This window comes from Pristiophorus japonicus, unplaced genomic scaffold (genome assembly GCF_044704955.1).
Source record: "Pristiophorus japonicus isolate sPriJap1 unplaced genomic scaffold, sPriJap1.hap1 HAP1_SCAFFOLD_66, whole genome shotgun sequence".
Classification (NCBI taxonomy): Eukaryota; Metazoa; Chordata; class Chondrichthyes; family Pristiophoridae; genus Pristiophorus; species Pristiophorus japonicus.
The window spans coordinates 855,069-860,538 of record NW_027254572.1 but is presented as its reverse complement, the minus strand read 5'-3'; the positions used below and the strand labels follow the sequence as shown (position 1 = coordinate 860,538).

The 5,470-nt window shown below is 42.0% G+C and overlaps 1 non-coding gene across 1 annotated transcript; it reads right to left on the bottom strand.

The window, feature by feature from the left end:
- Positions 1–2,992: 2,992 nt before the first annotated feature.
- On the bottom strand, positions 2,993–3,080 carry trnap-agg (transfer RNA proline (anticodon AGG)). Its single transcript is given in 2 exon segments — positions 2,993–3,028; positions 3,045–3,080. It is a non-coding gene; the product is annotated as a tRNA-Pro (tRNA).
- Positions 3,081–5,470: the final 2,390 nt, after the last annotated feature.

Genomic DNA, 5,470 nt, shown 5'->3' with positions numbered 1-5,470 from the left:
GCCGACAGTAAGGGATCTAGCTCTCAGATTCTGACCTTCGTTTGCTATTCGGCCCATCGTCCCCCTCTCCATCGTCCTGCTCATGTTTTCCCTTTGATAAATAGATTATTCTTTGAGACATTACTTCACCAACGAGCTGCATTCTTGTCAGTAAAAGGTGAATTTGGCAATGAGGTTAAATGTGATTACGGAAAAAAACCGAGTGGAAACGGTTTAACACAATAACGACGAAGTTGAGGGCAGACTGGATCAGCAGTCCATTGCCTGAACTTCTCAGTCACCTTATCTCCTATTTCCTGCAACGTCAGACATCCATCCCCTACTTTTTCCATTCAAACAGAAATAATGTGCACGAAAGTCTACTTCACCGCTTGTTTTGCCCGTGCAACCAGATCGACAGTGATGAAAATGTGCCATGAGCTTTTTAAAGCAAACAGCCTTCCTTTACTTTCGGTGAGTGACTGCACGAGATGGTTGGTTTTGAGGCAGAATCAAAATAAAGAATGTAAAATTTCACGCGGCAAGTTAGCTGACCGCGGCAGGACTCGAACCTGCAATCTTTTGATAACATCACAGTTACAATCGAAGTCAGACGACTTATCCATTAGGCCACGCGGCTGCTGCTGCTGGCATGAAATTTGTTGTTTTTTTTATACTGAGAGCAAATTTGGGACAAGGGATCTTTCAAGGAGTGGATTTATGAAAATATGGGCATATTTTGAGTAATGAACCGTTACGCTGCGATATGGATGTGCACGGACACAGGCAACGTCAATGTAGCTTGATACACAACAGTTTAACAATCGGTTATCGCAACTGAAATCACACTCCTTTTAAAATATACAGGATGATCGCGATTATGAGAAAATACGTCCTAAAGGGGCAGTTGATGAACCGGAACTGACAACCATCCCGTTTGAACAGACACCGAATGATCCAGGACAGGAAGCACATCCATCTTACACAGCTGTAGAATGGGCCTTCACGGACAGCACTTCCCTTTCAAAAGATTAAAGTCGGATTTCTATCATTCCTGAAGGCAATTGTGCTGTGCGTGAGTGAGCGCGGATCTCAGGACCACGAGTGGCTGGGACGGTTTTTGAAGCCACAGGTGATTGACAGGCAGGAAGGACGGAGGGAAGTAAAATCAACCCAGACAAAAAGACAATTTAAAACATATATATATTTATCACAATAAGAAAATAAATAAATTTACAGTTTTATTGCAAAAAATTGAATTTGGTTTGATTTAAATAAATAAATAATTATTTCTTAATCTATATGTTTTTGATTGAACGAAGGCTGTGCGACTGCATGAAATCCACTGGAAATCAGAGCGTGCAGTCAGTAAATACCCAAACACAGTAAGCCCATGGTGTAAGACAAGCCACGAGGGAAGATATGGGGAACAAAGGCGATCTTTTAAAGTCGCGAGTGCCTTTCTGCTGGATCTGACAGCAGCTGCGTGTGCTATGAAAGAGCTCAAATGTAATAGAGCCCAGTGCTGGCAGAACAGAAAAGGCACATTTATTGTGAAAGTTAAAAAGTACGGATTGTTTGTAAATATACGTATAAATTAATATTTATATATATATCTGTATAAACAAAGTCAGTCAGTCAGTCATGTCTTGTCTTGTCTTGATTTGATTTGTGTTTGAAAATAAGGGGGTAGGAGCTCATCATTTCACACAGCCCAACCGCAAGCTCTCGCTAAAATCGCTATGTTTCTAACTTATATAATTTGCCTTCTTTCAGATGTGGAACAGCAAAATCCCACAGCAGATTCTTCTCCTGTCAGGCAGTCCTCGAATGTGTGTTCAATCAAATCAGTGTGGCTTCAAGTTGCATGTCATGCATTTTTTCTCCCATGACATGAAATGCACAGTAAGATCGCGCAGCACGTTTGCACACACTCTCTCGCTACAGAAACACACCAACAAACTAAAATTCCTGCAACCTCCAAAGGCAGTTTTTGAAATTTGTAATTTAAAATCCGGGACAGACAGCACATTCCTTTTAAACAGATACATAATGATCCGATACTGATAGCAACCATTTTGGAGAGACAGAGAATGACCTCGGACAGACAGGACATCACCTTAAAAGCGATATAGAAACACAGTGAACAAAAACAAAGAATTCTGTAAAACTCAGCTGGTCGTGAACATTCTGTGGATGAAGAACCCGGGCTCACGTTCAGTCAGATGATCATTCCGATATTTTAAGAAAAATGTAAAGTTTACAGATTTCTTCCACGAAAATAGCGCCTGGAAAAAAATAGGCAGCGAGGAAGGACAAAAGGGAATGTCTGTGATACAGTGGAGCGTAGGAGTGATTGAATAATAAATGGCACAATGCGAAAAGGCAAAGTGGGTGGTAAGCGGGCGATAAAATAACAAAGGATGGACTAGAGCAGGTGTTAGTGGGAACAGCAGAACCATTAGCAGACAATGAGCGCGGCTTATGATCCGAGACGTTGAATCGAATGTTGAGGCCAGAACACAATAACATGCCTGGAATGTAGGGTCTGAACGCCTTTTAATCAGACCAGGCAGCTTGCCCACCCCGGATTGATTTCCTGTACGGTTTAAATTCGGCAGCCAAGGGACTAAATCCAAAGCCAGCTTCTCCCATCTTTTCAGCGCTGGAGAAACAGGACGCACTCATATTAAGGGCAGAGTCTGTTTCACGTTGAAGTTGAGATTGACGCTGAATGTATCCATATCCCAATGGAGGTGAGCTCATGCGTGCAGAACGGAAGATGGACTGATCAAGAATTGGCCAGAATCAAACACGGGTTTAGGTTGTCCAATGAGACACTGAGCCGAGCACATCTGAGATGCATGAACTTTACTCAGTTCGGTGAGTTTCACTTTGCTCCTGGGAATCTCCAGGATTTTTGGACGCTGTGTGAACAACGGCGCGCAATCAAACGTTTTAATTTGAAACATGTCGACCGGCTGAGAAGTGTTTTTTTGACTAAAAGTTGTCAGGGCTCGTCCGGGATTTGAACCCGGGACCTCTCGCATTTCAATTATTAAAACCCCTAAGCGAGAATCATACCCCTAGACCAACGAGCCGCCGACAGTAAGGGATCTAGCTCTCAGATTCTGACCTTCGTTTGCTATTCGGCCCATCGTCCCCCTCTCCATCGTCCTGCTCATGTTTTCCCTTTGATGAATAGATTATTCTTTGAGACATTACTTCACCAACGAGCTGCATTCTTGTCAGTAAAATGTGAATTTGGCAATGAGGTTAAATGTGATTACGGAAAAAAACCGAGTGGAAACGGTTTAACACAATAACGACGAAGTTGAGGGCAGACTGGATCAGCAGTCCATTGCCTGAACTTCTCAGTCACCTTATCTCCTATTTCCTGCAACGTCAGACATCCATCCCCTACTTTTTCCATTCAAACAGAAATAATGTGCACGAAAGTCTACTTCACCGCTTGTTTTGCCCGTGCAACCAGATCGACAGTGATGAAAATGTGCCATGAGCTTTTTAAAGCAAACAGCCTTCCTTTACTTTCGGTGAGTGACTGCACGAGATGGTTGGTTTTGAGGCAGAATCAAAATAAAGAATGTAAAATTTCACGCGGCAAGTTAGCTGACCGCGGCAGGACTCGAACCTGCAATCTTTTGATAACATCACAGTTACAATCGAAGTCAGACGACTTATCCATTAGGCCACGCGGCTGCTGCTGCTGGCATGAAATTTGTTGTTTTTTTTATACTGAGAGCAAATTTGGGACAAGGGATCTTTCAAGGAGTGGATTTATGAAAATATGGGCATATTTTGAGTAATGAACCGTTACGCTGCGATATGGATGTGCACGGACACAGGCAACGTCAATGTAGCTTGATACACAACAGTTTAACAATCGGTTATCGCAACTGAAATCACACTCCTTTTAAAATATACAGGATGATCGCGATTATGAGAAAATACGTCCTAAAGGGGCAGTTGATGAACCGGAACTGACAACCATCCCGTTTGAACAGACACCGAATGATCCAGGACAGGAAGCACATCCATCTTACACAGCTGTAGAATGGGCCTTCACGGACAGCACTTCCCTTTCAAAAGATTAAAGTCGGATTTCTATCATTCCTGAAGGCAATTGTGCTGTGCGTGAGTGAGCGCGGATCTCAGGACCACGAGTGGCTGGGACGGTTTTTGAAGCCACAGGTGATTGACAGGCAGGAAGGACGGAGGGAAGTAAAATCAACCCAGACAAAAAGACAATTTAAAACATATATATATTTATCACAATAAGAAAATAAATAAATTTACAGTTTTATTGCAAAAAATTGAATTTGGTTTGATTTAAATAAATAAATAATTATTTCTTAATCTATATGTTTTTGATTGAACGAAGGCTGTGCGACTGCATGAAATCCACTGGAAATCAGAGCGTGCAGTCAGTAAATACCCAAACACAGTAAGCCCATGGTGTAAGACAAGCCACGAGGGAAGATATGGGGAACAAAGGCGATCTTTTAAAGTCGCGAGTGCCTTTCTGCTGGATCTGACAGCAGCTGCGTGTGCTATGAAAGAGCTCAAATGTAATAGAGCCCAGTGCTGGCAGAACAGAAAAGGCACATTTATTGTGAAAGTTAAAAAGTACGGATTGTTTGTAAATATACGTATAAATTAATATTTATATATATATCTGTATAAACAAAGTCAGTCAGTCAGTCATGTCTTGTCTTGTCTTGATTTGATTTGTGTTTGAAAATAAGGGGGTAGGAGCTCATCATTTCACACAGCCCAACCGCAAGCTCTCGCTAAAATCGCTATGTTTCTAACTTATATAATTTGCCTTCTTTCAGATGTGGAACAGCAAAATCCCACAGCAGATTCTTCTCCTGTCAGGCAGTCCTCGAATGTGTGTTCAATCAAATCAGTGTGGCTTCAAGTTGCATGTCATGCATTTTTTCTCCCATGACATGAAATGCACAGTAAGATCGCGCAGCACGTTTGCACACACTCCCTCGCTACACAAACACACCAACAAACTAAAATTCCTGCAACCTCCAAAGGCAGTTTTTGAAATTTGTAATTTAAAATCCGGGACAGACAGCACATTCCTTTTAAACAGATACATAATGATCCGATACTGATAGCAACCATTTTGGAGAGACAGAGAATGACCTCGGACAGACAGGACATCACCTTAAAAGCGATACAGAAACACAGTGAACAAAAACAAAGAATTCTGTAAAACTCAGCTGGTCGTGAACATTCTGTGGATGAAGAACCCGGGCTCACGTTCAGTCAGATGATCATTCCGATATTTTAAGAAAAATGTAAAGTTTACAGATTTCTTCCACGAAAATAGCGCCTGGAAAAAAATAGGCAGCGAGGAAGGACAAAAGGGAATGTCTGTGATACAGTGGAGCGTAGGAGTGATTGAATAATAAATGGCACAATGCGAAAAGGCAAAGTGGGTGGTAAGCGGGCAATA